The sequence below is a fragment of the Lactuca sativa genome, chromosome 7 (genome assembly GCF_002870075.4).
Source record: "Lactuca sativa cultivar Salinas chromosome 7, Lsat_Salinas_v11, whole genome shotgun sequence".
NCBI lineage: Eukaryota > Viridiplantae > Streptophyta > Magnoliopsida > Asterales > Asteraceae > Lactuca > Lactuca sativa.
In genome coordinates, this window is record NC_056629.2 from 152,257,549 (window position 1) to 152,272,546 (window position 14,998).

The following is a 14,998-nucleotide window of genomic DNA, read 5'->3' on the forward strand; positions in this document are numbered from 1 at the left end:
TCGTGAATAAGGCCTACTAATGGTAAGAAGACTTTGTTCTTATATATATATATATATATATATATATATATATATATATATATATATATATGTATGTATGTATGTCACACCCCAAATCCAAGAACGGCGGAAACGTTCCGGGGTGGAGGACGTCATGTATAGTATCACGACAGCGTAAAGTAGTAAACAAGCAACAACATCATCCATTGCATTATAAGTAAAGTTTTAATACATGTGTGTTCTTTCATTGTAATAAGACACCAAAATATACAATCAAAATAAAAGACGAGACTTGTATGTGCTCCGTCTTCTCAAAACTTGGCCATCGTACCTGTCTACTGGTGACCTGAGTACAAGTTATTTTGAAAGCGAGTATCAGCCTAAAGCTGGTGAATTCATAAGTATTTAAGTGTCATTTTCATGTTTTGGAAAGCTGTTATGAATGCCATGTAAATCTTTCAATAAGCAGTTGATATAAGTATGAAAAACCCTAGAAAATCACTTATTTCCTACTAGTATGAAATGTAGTCTTCCACCAAGACCTGAATGTTTTGCTATAAAAATGATAGTTTTTCCTTTTGACTATTGCAAACAATACTTAATCTAACTCATCGTTTATGTGAATGTATCACAAAATAAAGTAATAGGAAGAATGTAATAATGTAAGTGTTATCCTTTTGTATTAGGATTAACACGACATCACGGTAAGCGAAATGTATAAACTTTGAACATTTGTAGATTGTTCAATTTTCCTCTGTAGCTGCAGCAGGTGGGAGGAAGGGTTAGTCACATAAAGGTACTCACAGTATAAGTATTAACCGTAGGCATTCGTAGATGTTCATCAACCTCTATAGCAAATAGTAGGCCCAAGGAATGGTTAGTCCCGTAAAGGTACTCCTAATATAAATAATAACTGTAGGCATCCGTAGATGTTCATGAACCACTGGTGCTAACAGCTGCGATTCGGAATGGTTAATCCCGTCTAGACATCCTGTTGAACTGGGATATGCAGGACAATTTACACAGAAGGTACTAATAAATCATCCTTGTAAATCGAGATACAAGCATTCATGTAAGTGTATACAAATAATTGTATATATGTAAATGTATTCATGTAAGTGTATCGATGTAGACGTATTCATGTAACTTGTAATGTATAGTATAGACTCATGAATGAACTAACTCTGGTGTGATTCCTTGCAATAGGAATTATGTTTTGTATCTTCTAACTATCCCTATAATAGTTAACTGGAAGGTATTTGGTTGTCCAAACAGGTTTATACACCCTTGCTACACAAGAGTGTGGGAAAACTGAATGAAGGATGAAAACTATAAACATCAATACATATAACGAAACATAAGTGTATAGATCTAGTTTTGTTCAAGAAGGTAAAAATGGTTTTGTAAGACATCTAAGAGTTTTGAACAATAATTAAGAGTGACTTGATGTCATTTTAAATAAACATTTCAAAAGTAATACATTTGATAACAAAGTATTTTTAAGATAGAAAACCATTTCATGCATCACATTTTGTAGTATGTGAAATCTGCTGGATGAAAACACAGTTATAAAATACATATGACTGATTTAATAACATGTTGTTTTCTACTTGTATTCCCCCCCCCCCCCCATTAAAGCATTTAAAATCATTTAAAACATTGATTAAGGGGTATGAACTCACCTGTAGATGGTGGTTTTGATGTACTGAATGATGTAGGATGGCTAGGTGACAAGTGAAGACTTCTTCACACTCAATGATCCTAGTTAACATATAATCACACATATATGTACCCAATTAGACTTTAAACCACTAATTGACAAAGTTAAGACATCCCAAGGCATGTAAAACACCTTATATAAGTGCTACATGCCATTAGGATTGCATCTATGTGCTAAAGGACCTTGCTAATGTGTTTGGGGTTCAAGGGTAAACTCCCTTGGAGTTTACGGTTTTGATGGTCGTAACCTAGGGAGTTTACGGCAGTAAACTCTAGAGTTTACAGTCGTAAACTCTACTCCTATTGATCATGTGTTGTTTTGTGGTTTAACAAGCCTATTGAAGCATTTCTACTAAGTGATTTGGCCTTTGGAAAGGACTAGGGCATCAAAAACACTCCTTGGAGGAGTTTACGGCCTCATGGACTTTTCCCTTTGGGTTTACTACCGTAAACCGTCATGGAGAAGGGTATTGCCATGTTTTCAAGTCCTTGAAACAATTAGGTAAGTGTATAAACTAGTTTCTAAGCCTAAGGAAGGAAAATGACCAACTTAAACACACTTTAGGGTCTTTACGGTTTTGGGAGATCCCCAAACCGTGAACACCTATAAATGTTGGTTTTTGATGTTTTTCAAGGCTTAAACACAATAAGGAAAGGTTTAAACATGTCAAGGATGGTTTAAACATCCAACTAGGTCTTAGATTTGTGACTTAGCACACTTTGGTGCCTTATATGGTGTTTACGGCCCAAGAACCTTCTTGGACCGTGAACACCTTGTTCCATGTGTTCTTGGCATATTTTCTTGATGCTAACTTGTAATACTAACTCAATAGGATTCAAGGAGTGAAGTACTTACTATAAGGAAGCTTGAAGTATGCTAAAAGTCCAAGAACACTTAGTGTGTGTTCTTGGTGTTTTTGGAAATCTAATCAAAAACACAAAAGTGAATGAATGAATAGATGCACAAACACTAGATTAAGTGTTTAATCAACTTGAAATGGATAGAACACTTACAACTTAGGAGATCTTGAATTGTTTCTAGTTTGCTACTTGAGAGTGTTTCTTGAGTTTACTCTTTTGGGAGTTTACTCTTTTGGATAAATGGGGAGTAAACTCATATTAACTAGACTTAGGGAGTAAACTCATGGATAAGCATGAGTTTACGGATTTTGGTATGATTTTTCGACCCAAACGAAATAGTTTGGCCGGGAACTTCTAAGACACGAGGTGTTTGCGGTTTTCGAAAATTCAAAACCCGAGACGGCATTTTCTCACACTCGTTCGTTTAAAGAATAATATTAAAATAATCAAACGAACTCTAAATTTGTTAAAATAAGAAATGATAACATTAAATTATAATAAGAAGTGATTTACTTCTAGGGTTTGACCGAATGAAAATTCCGGGTTGTCACAATATATATATATATATATATATATATATATATATATATATATATATATATATATATATATATATATATATATATATATATATATAATTAACTTATAATGTTATAAAGTATAAGGGTTTAATTTTAATAATCAAAATTCTAAAGGTTGGAACTAAAGTTTTAATATGACTTTACTTATTCCAAAACTTGAGGGCAAGTTTTGTAAACTTTCAAAACTTTACATTTCTCATAACTTATGAGTTAATTGAGTATTAAAACGAAGAGTCTTCATTTTTATAACTCACGTGTTCTTATAATTGTTTTTAATTAAAGTGTGACATTCGGTTTTCCATAACTTGAGGACAAGTTATGGACTCCATTAAAACACATAATGATCAAGAATTAAACTACCAAGGAGGTTACAAATAATTGCTATGATCATCTAATCTCATAAGCTCAAGAACATGATTATCAATAATTCAAGAATCAAAAATAACTTATATAAAACTTGTAATTTTTGATAATATCCATTGTAAATAGATTAGCATAAAAATTACACCATCTAAAACAAGTTTTATAACACCAAAATAGTTTAGGGTAATGTTTCTAGTCCATTTCCAACAACAAAACTCGAAAATTTGGACACTACAGCCTCTACTCGTCGAGTGCATGAACAAACTCGACGAGTAGCATGCATTTCTTCATGGACTCGTCGAGTCCCCCCATGGACTCAGCGAGTTTATATGAGCAGTGAACAAAAATTTCGATTTTCAAGCTATTTGCATCAAGTATCAAGTAAACAAGCCTTGGCTTTGATACCACTGATGAGTTTTGAGCATTCTAACACTCCAATGGTGTACACGTAACCCTAGAAACCTTGGATCTATGTTTGACTAAGATACATGCACATAATTATTTTTCCAACGTTCTTATCCTAACTAGCATGGCATGGGGTACTTGAATCAAATAAAGCTAGTAGAATTACTTACCTTGTAGTAGTAGTTGATTGCTTGGAGTTTAAGAGTCTAGCACCAATAATGTGGATGCCTCAAATGGAAGTCACAAATCACCACAAACTTGGAAACTTGAGAGAATAGCTACAACCTTCTTGAAATCGGCCCTCTTAGTTTACACACATCAACTAGTGCAATTTCAAGAACCAAAGCCTCCTTTATATAGTGTGGTGGATTAGGGTTACATCCATGTAAACCCTAATACCCATGTCTTTTCATTTCCATGAGATCCATGGGTTAAATCTCCATGGAGTATCCATGCAAGGCTAGCCGATTCCAAATAAGCATTAGCCCACACTATATAAATACAAGAGCCCATATTTAATTAGTCATACATTTGATCTCTAAATTAATTCTTAATTAATTATAGATCAACACTAATTAAATAATATGATTTTATATTAATATATATTAGAACTTATAATATATTAATCAATCATAACTTATACTATTCTCAAAAGATTATCCATAAATTGTTCGGTGAAGTGCAACCCAAATGGACCATGCCGGGTCGGATCAAGTACATACCAAATATAGTTATGGACTTAGAAACTATATCCAACACATGCCATCTATGGTTCTTGTGGAAACTATACTGAGAAAGTAGTGAATATTACCAAGTTCTATCATGGAAAACTTTGAGACGAGCTAATGTAATGTGCATCAAAAGCTGACGTTGAGACCGTATAGAGATCCCTGAAGAAGATATACATGATTGAAGAATTTAAACTAGGCAAACAAAACTCAAATCCAAGTAACATCTTCAATTTGTCTTCAAGTTTAGTTTGGTTACATAGTTGAAACAACTTTCTGGTAATCGGATTTTATTCATGGTTGAAGAAGTTGAATTAGTCTTCCATGGATACCTAAATAGATTAACAAAGCATTATATTGGGATTCAAAAATTGGATCTGGCTTTAAAATGTATTGAAACAGCTGCAACAGAAGCTGAAAACACTAACTACTTTCCCCACATTGACAATATTGATGTGTTCATAGAATATTTTGAGAGAGAGAGAGATAAATGTATTGAGTGCTGAGAAGGTAACAAAGATTTTAAACAGAATGAAATGTCTTGAACATACAAAAATAACATGAAGTAGTTTCATTTCTACATGGTAAATCCTCTTATTGACAAAACGAGATGAATATCCTTTCCTAATTTAAGTTGATTTTATTTCCTTTTGTATATTAATTGTAATTGTATTTATAACATTGTAATTTTTTGTATAATGCATAACAAGATTCGGTTATACCTCTTATATGGTATCAGCCTAGCAGATCCAATTTTTTCTCTCAAACCTACCCACGCTTCCCTTCTTCTTGTTCTTCATCCTGATCTCGATTTCCATGGCTGCCGACTCAGGTATCTTTATGACCACTCTTCTTCATAATCTCACAATCAAATTATCATCTTCCAATTACATGTTATGGAAGAATCAAGTTTATCCACTCCTTTCTCATCAAAAACTTCTATCCCATATCGACGGTTATACTTCTCCCCCCTCTCACACCATCACTGTCGAAGGAAAGGAGTCTTCTAATCATGCTTATACCTCTTGGCTTGAAAAGACCAAACACTCATGCTTCTCCTTCAATCCTATTTAACAAGGAATCCATGGCCGAAGTCACAAGAGTTCAAACCTCTCAAGACTTTTGGAAAACTCTCGAGCGAGTGTACAACCATTACTCCGTCGAACGCACCCAGAATCTGTGTGATTCTTTGTGTCAACTAAATAAAGGTAACTTATTTGTATCCGATTATGCCAAGAAATTTAAATCTCTCTTTGATCATCTGCAAGCAATTGGCTATCTCGTTGACCTTATCAGCAAACTCACTGGTTCCTATGTGGTCTTGGTCTCGCTTTTGAAATATTCTCCATTGTGCAGCGTGCTGTTCACTCGTTGCCTTCCTTTATCAATCTTGTTTCTAGGGCTGAAGGGCATGATCTCTTCTTTGTTTCTGTTCATGGATCTACCCCACCTATCGTTTCCTTTAATGCTCAACAACAGTCCTCTACAGGATGTGGATCTGGTTCTAGAGGTCGACATGGTCGAGGTTTCTCCGGTGGACGAGGACGTGGTCATCGTCCTCCTTACTACCATTTAAGAAGAATCGATGGCCATTATGCATCTTCCAGGTCCTAAAATTGCCACATTTAAAAACATGCTTCCTCACAAATCGATGTTAATCTTTCCCGGGCCTTCAAATCCACCTGCAATATTTCTGATCAATCTCTCGATTGGTATGTTGAATCTAGAGCTATGGCTCATATGGCTCCCTCAACATATCATTTAGATCATGCACAACCATATACATATTATCACATGGTCGTTTTCGGTAATGGTAATGTTCTCCATATTTCTCATATTGAAACTACTCATATTTCTCCTAATATTCCTTTGAAAAATATTCTTTTGGTTCCACACCTTTCCAGGAAACTTCTTTCTATCAGTCAACTAACAAATGATTACCTAATTGATGTCTTGTTCTCTCGCAACTTATTTAATCTTTAGGACTGAATGACAAAGAAAGCACTCGGCCACGACAGACGAGCATGGGCTTTACATTCTCAGCCCAACATTTCAAGCACTTTTGACTACTACCTACAAGGTATGGACATCTTTTGAAGTATGGCATATGAGACTAGGTCATGCAAATTATGATACTATTTATATTTTGAATAAGACTGGATGTTTATTAGTCACTTCTATTTTGCCTAAACCGGGTATTTGTTCTTATTGTCAACTTTATAAATATCTCTTACCTTTTTGTGTTGAATGCAAAATGGGCTTTACATGCTTTAGATATGGTTCATTGTGATTTACGGGGACCCGCACTAGTTTTATCTAATGATGGTTATCGATATTATTTTATATTTATTAATAACTTCTCACGTTTTACTTGGTTTTATCATCTTAAAGCTAAAAGTAGTTTTTAGCAAGCTCTAAAATCCTTTTTGGCATTTGTCCAAACTCAATTTTCCATCAAACTCAAATTTTTTCAAAGGGATGGTGGTGGCGAATTTCTCAGTCATCAAGTTCAAGCTTTATTTAATGAGAATGGTACTCTTCAACAAATTTATGGTCCTTACACACCTTAGTAAAACGGTAGAGCTAAAAGAAAGCACTGACATGTTACCGAAACATGCCTTGCTATGTTATTTGGTGCTCATATTCCTGCATCTTTTTGGGTTGAGGCTTTTGCTTCTGCAACCTATGTTATTAATCGCTTACCATCTCGGGTCCTCAACAACAAATCTCCTTTTGAGCTACTTCATTGCGTTCTTCCAAACAATGATAATTTAATGGATTTTGGGTGTTGAGTCTATCCTTATTTGATAGATTATTTTGATCTTAAACTTGCACCAAGAGTATTTCGCGTGTCTTTCTTGGCTATGATACATGTTACTAAGTATATCGATGCATGGATCCTACAACTTCGTATATCTTTATTACTCGCAATGAAACTTTTAATGAGGCTTGTTTTCCTTACTCATCCATCGTTACCTCTTTGGCACTTGACCAACTTTCAACCATTATCTATACTGAAGTTTTACCATCCATGTCTTCCACTCCTCCTGTCAACTCGTCAATCTCGCAAAACGCCACTAATTCGTCATGTTCTGTTTGTGTTGACTCTCTGCTTCATCAGCCTCCATTTCTTGACCCATCATCCCAACTTGAGGAAGCCCATAACGAAGAAGCTCATTCTGATGATGAACTTCCAGTCGCACCTCAACATCAACCCGCGGAGGCCCATATCCCCGAGGCCATTATACCTGACACTAATATTTTACCTACACATTCCATTCAAACCCGTTCCAAATCTAGGAATTTTCATCCCAAATATCGTGCAAACATCTCCATACTCAATACATCTAATTTGCATCATGCTCTTTTCATAAGAAAAGAACCCAGTGGTTTTAAAACATCCTCCAAATAAATCCCTCATGGTTTCAAGGAATGCATGATGAAATTCAATCACTTCATAATCAACAAACTTGGGATCAAGTTGATGGGTTTTAGCCTTAAGAACATCCTATGTGCTCATACAAACCCTAATGCTTGGATCTAGGTTTCTTTATTGTACATGCAATTCATCCAAGACTATAAACCCTAGATCTAGTATATGATAATCAATATAGCATATAAATTAGGGTTTAGATCATACCTTGATTGTTATGTAGCAATAACAATCTCAAATCCTCCTTGTAATGACTTTAGAAAGCTTAGAGTCACAAATGTCACTCCTCTAATGGTTCACAAACACCAAGAGCAAGAGGATGAAGAAGAGAAGAGAAGGAGGCTGCCCAAAACGTGTGGAAACCCTAATCAACAAGTTCACCACGTTTTTGGGGCTTAAGGGTCTTATATATACATGTAGGCTATTAGGGTTTTAAACTAGGAAACCCTAAACTAACTGCTTAAGCCCTAAGCAGCCCATGAACCCTTCTCTAATAAGCCTTGGACGATTTCTAATGGGTTTCCCCATAGAATTCGTCCAACCTTATATTATAAGGTAATCCATAGCCCAGTTGCAATTATTTTATAATTACAATTCCAGTACCTTAAGTTTAATTAATCTCTGTTAGTCACAAAAATTAATTATCAATTAATTCTTGACTAATATTAATCAAACAATATGATTTCTCCTTTAATATATTATTCTCATAATATATTAATAAATCATATTTAATCCTTTCTCTCCATAATTCATCCTATCAAGTTGCTTTGGTGAAGGCAACCCAAAAGGACCATGCACCATCGGGTCAAGTACATACCAAAATAGTTATGGACTTAGACTCTAATCCAAATGTCTCCCACTTGGATAAGTCTAATAACTATTCTGCGTATGACTTCAGATCCTGATCTGCAACCGTAGCTTTCCAAAACCGCTGTCAACTCTGATCTTATCAGATACGCGTGTCCTTTTGATAAGGGATCATATATTCCTCCATTCTAGATATCGTATAGATATGAGACATGAATTCTAATCATTTTCTCTATACTATTTCCCGACTTCCGATTTATGACGACTGACAACAGACTACAATTGAACACATCAATTTAGTCCCGGCTTGGCCAAGCGCTTAGGTGCCATCACTAAATCATCGAGGGGCCCAAAGATATTGCTTTTATCCTACTTTGGATAAAAGGAACGGATAAACTTTGATTCAATGCTTGCTTGCACTTACTCACCGAATCACACACAACAATATGTTTTACAACACCAAGTTACTGGTGTGTTTGTAACAGCCCGGATTTCCAGGTATCTTTATTGTTTATGATTTTGGTGTTTTGAGAGGGGACTCGGCGAGTTGGAGCTCAGACTCGCCGAGTAGGGACGCGATTCTGGACGCGGGATTCGCCTGGACTCGGCGAGTCCAGGATATGGACTCGACGAGTCCGCGCTATTTAATGAAACCCTAATTTCTCGGGTTTGGGACCTATTTAAAGGGCCTTATGGCCGTTATTTGTACCCAGCAGTCCATAGAGAGAAACCCTAGAGTGCTTTAGCGATTTGAGAGAGAGAGGAAGCATTTCTTGACCTTTGTGTGTTGTTTAGCAAAGAAGAGGGAGGTTCTAGCCAAGAGGAAGTAAAGGAGGTTGCTATTCTGTGGATTTGAAGCTTAGATCATCGATCTAAAGGTATGATTTCGGCTCATCTTCTGTTTTGTGAAGTATATTTGGATTTAGGGTTTCTTGTGGCCTTTGTTGGGTTGATTTGATGGCCAAATAGTCCCTTGCTAGTGATGAGGCTTTGGATCTGGATCCATAGAGGTCCAGAGAGCTTCATTCATCAAGCTTTATGAAGAACAATGGAGGTTATGACCTTGAGTTGTGATATTTGTTGATAATTCTTCATATATGGACATATAGAGGTTGTATGTACACCAAGTTTGGGGCTTTACGTGGTGAATCAGTCTAGGAAGGCCAGATCTATTAATTGATGGAACAGATCTGACCTTAGAAGCGAGTTTGTGTGATTGCATGGCATGGACTCGCCGAGTCCGATCAGCAGACTCGGCGAGTAGCTTGAAGATTGCCTTGGATCGGCCAGTGAGTGGTCCAGTCGAGTCATGGGTTGACTCAGTGAGTCAGGGCGAGTAGGGAAGGGTGGTCAAGAGGACTGAGTCGAGCTGGGACTCGCCGAGTTGTTCTTGAGACTCGGCGAGTTGAGTCGGGGTGGCCCCGCGATTCTTCCAGGTGGAACTCGTCGAGTCAGGGGTAGTACTCGACGTGTAAGAAGGGAATCCTAGAGAGTTGGTGAAAACGTCTAGACTCGCCAAGTTGCCCTCGTGCACTCGCCGAGTCCGGTCAAAGTTGACCGTTGACCGTTGACTAGAGTTGACCTGTGTTGACTTCTTAGGGATAGTTAAACTTAGAGATAAAAAGTGTTAATTAGAGACATATGATGTTATAGGAGGATTATAGCTCGGAGGATCGGGCACGAGGGATTTCAGGATTTGTGAGTCATCGAGATACGCGAGGTGAGTCTTCTCACTATACTTTACCTTGACTAGGTAACCAGAGTTATGTGACAGAGTATTGTATGCTATATGTTGTACTGCATTATTTCTATGTGATTATGCTGTGCATGTTTACAGAGTTGGAACCGGAAGGTTCCTAGAGTTAGAACCTGAGGGTTCACAGAGTTTGGGTGTATGGACCCATAGAGTTATAGCCTCGAGTGGCTAATATGTGTTTTATGTGTGGTATTTTAGGGAACTCACTAAGCTTTGTGCTTACAGTGTTAGTGTTGTTGTTTCAGGTACTAGCGATGACCGTGGGAAGGCGCTGGCTTGATCCGTACACACGCATGGGATTTTGTTATACTTGTGATCTTGGGATTTTGTATAATGTAAATTGGGATTTAAACTTGATGATTTTATGAAAATTTAATGGGAAATGTTTTTATATATTATGAAAAATTATTTTGTAATTTACGGTGTTACAGCGTTTACATATTATCAATGTGCAACCGACTCGTAAGATACAACTCACACATCTCGGTTTCAAGAATATAAGATGTTATCGTCTCACCAATCACTTGTGATACAATTCATGAAGTGATCCAAGTGAGCGTGGGTTTAATCCAATGCTCAAATCATATTTATAAGCACTCATGAACGTTGCAGCAAACATTTGCTTATGTCTAATGCTCTTTAGACAATCCACACACCAATTCACGACAGTCTTCATTCATATCTACTTCCAACATATGAACGACTGTGGCCCGTTTGAATAATTTGACTGTTCTGAACCAATTAAATTATTCAGGAAGTCAAAACATGAAAAGTGAAACACAATAGTAATACTAATCCCATATGGCCTCAAACCTTTGAGTATAAATAAAACACCTTTTATTTATCACCATATTGATTACTCATTATTTGTTGTTTCGGGTAATCAACTTCTTACTTTACTTATTACAACGCTTGTCCCATGGTCTCGGCGTGCACACAATATTTACCTACGGTTCTTACTTTGTGAAATAGATCAAATGAACACATTTCCAATCATACTCATTTCATAATTCCCAATCCTTATTACAAGTGTAAGAATATCAAATTCTTGCCACTTATAGAATATGTTAGATTCTAACATTTTATGCAATGATCCTTTCGTAATTTCACTACACTAAAGTCACAATGACTATTGCCAATGAAATTATAAAGTCCTCTATCGGAGATTGTTACAAGACAATTCCATAGATGTGATGTCTCTCACTCAAAGTACATTCCTTTGAACATCCTTTTGCATAAAAGTTTCTAATCTAGACATTGATTCTTAATATCCAACTCCCAATATGGAAACCTTTCCATACTTACCATATGACAACTCATTCTCAATAGAATCTTATCTATTCATAATAATGTCGATATGGTCCATCCAATATTATGCTTCCAACTACTTACAAGCGACCAATCCTCGGCGAACTTTGGATTGTCCTTTGATAGTTGTTTAATGATCTTAGTCAAAACCGATTCTTGTCCTTTTCCCTCTAAATGTGCTAGACATTTGGAAAATTTTAGAATGGTCAAATAATATAGCATTTGCAATCGATACTATACCCGAAGCATATGGGACACGATGCATAATGTCTTACATAAAGATTTGATACTTTATCAATCTTTTGCCATAATATTTTATGTGCTACGTTCTAACAATTCGAACTATGAAGAGGAATGCTGTAATCATAATCGAAATTTAAGAACACACTATGTATCCTTGACTAAATTTATTAACATTCCACAACCTAAGTCTTTATATTTGAAATGAAGCATAATATTCTCTCCCTTAATTATGGAAAAAACAACTATTCCATCCTTACAACTTTACAAAGTATGACTCTTGTTTTCTATAATTAATATTGCTAACTTGTAATACTTTCCTTAATAATCATACAATCATAACATTTATGTTCCCAATATCATGATGATTATTATAAACATAACACTTATGCTCCCATTAGCTTTGACATGTATTCAGAAACAGTTTAACTTTCAGAAAAACAATACCTATTCAATTTCTTAAGTCCATGTTTCTAATACCTAATGCTTTGATAATCCTTTATCTAAGCTCATACACCTTTGCCTTAGATAGCTCTATGTGTGTCTAAACAATTCAGACTAATTGCCAAATCTCACAATTCAAATTATGGAAAGGGATACCATAACCATAATTGAATTCGAGAACCCAATTTTCACAATCACTATCTTCTTAAAATCTCTCTTAGTGGAAGCATTTCCTCACAGTCATTTTAATGAAGGAGGGAATCTTATGACACTTAGATTTTAATGGTGTATGTGTTCCTATTCATGTGAATTTGTCGAAACCGAAGTTTGCGACAAATCCAAACTCATATGGACTGAACTTCTAAATCTTGATTTCTTGCCTTATGGTAACACGGCTACCCACCATGTCTTCCAAGTAGTTAAGCAGCTCACCCTTTCCTATCAATGTACTTTTCATTGATTAAAGTCCTTGCCTTTTATGCATTCAAATGAGAACTCATAGGGCTTACATGCATAATTAACTCAATTGGAACGACACAGAAACAAGATAATGTCAACACGATAGGTTGTAAACCTCAAGTCGTGTGCTAGTGATGATCGATAAGGTTTATTCTTGATTAGTTCTTGAAACTTTTCGAGATCATTAAGACTCCCACTGACTCCTTGACATATAAGATTCTTTTGTCAATAAATATTTCTTGACAAACAAATATTCAAGAGTTAGTGTAGCTTTTATCAAAACATTTCATAAAATTGGTCCTAGCTGGTCTTTGTCTAATCCAAGACATCACAACTTTCCAATTTCAAATGTGCGAGAATAAAAGTTTTTCAATTCCACATTTGCTGAATGTTATAAACCTTCTTAAGACTTGTCACTCAATGTCACAATCTTAACTTTAAGACATGTTTTTGGAACAAAGTATGATTGACTTCTTGATTTAACCATTTCTTCAATTCTTGATTCCTCTTCTCAGACATACAATTGTACTAAGACTCACTTGGAGGATCAATTGAGATATGGTTCTTAATCATTAAGACCTATCATAAAACATGATAAAAGGTACTTTCCCTTCTTCTTAGAATAGAGAAACTTTTATCTTTCTGCCTTCTTGATTCTTCTTATTCGTTCTGTTATTGATTTAAACCTTATCCAATCAATTCAGAATTACACTTAATCTTATAAGTATAATCATATTTACTAAACCTTTAGTAAATCATGAAGAATATCTTTGTTACTCTTGTGGTGGACTTGATCAACACGTAACTTTGTGTACTCGATCTCCTAGTCCTTCACTTGACACTTTGTCAACGAATTAGTGTAATTTCCAAATATGAAATTTCTCATTCATCGTGCAACCAAGTTTCTGTCCAATTGAAACTTGGGTGATGAGAAACTCTCCCTATTTGGTGAATTCTCGACATTTCCACAAACAACATAATTAAGAATCACATCCACTCGTTGTAGAAATATATGAACATCAATTTTTCATAACGATTTCATTGCAAGGAAATAAATAAATAAATAAATGAGTCAAACTAAAATTTATTTTATTCATAAAAAACAGCGGAAAACATTTGTCCTTACAATGCAAAATCAATTGAAAAACTATGTAGTCAAAAAATTCCAAACAATTCTATCATAACTTTCTAAGCTCAAAAATCTAATCTTCAAGTCCATGCGATCGAGATCCATTTCTTTGTGATTAGACTCATCTTGCTTTTCCATCAAGCTTCATCTCTTTTCACTGATCCTGCAAAACATTCAAATGAAATCTTCTCACATCATGTATTAAGAATCAACGAATAGGAACTTAATGGAGTTAGATAGTGGATTTTACCTGAAGCACAGCCATACTCTTTGACTCTCCCATCTTCTGGACTCTTCAGGCTCTTAGGGCAGACTTGTATCCAACGCCCTTTCTCTTGGCAGCATACGCAGGTCGATTCTCCTAGAACGTCCTTGGAAGCATGGTGTGTTGACTTTCCCAACAAATATGCTCCATTGCTTTGCCAAATCATTTCTAATTCAGTAGCAATGAGCATGTAGGTTAGGTCAATGAGGTTTTCGTCATGATCCATCATATAATACTTTCTTTTGAACTCATTATATGATTCAGGGAGTGACTGCAAAACCCAGTTCACAGCCAACTTATCAGGGAATGACGCACCCAACATTATCAACCTATCGATGTGTGATTTCATTCCTAGAACGTGGGCACACACAGGTTTACCATCTTCATGTTTCATTTCCAATAGGGCTTTAGTGACATTGAACCTTTCAATTCTTCGATCTTGTTGGTTAGGGAGAATAATTGGAGGAGGTGGAGGAAGTGAAGCATGATTTCTTGTTCCT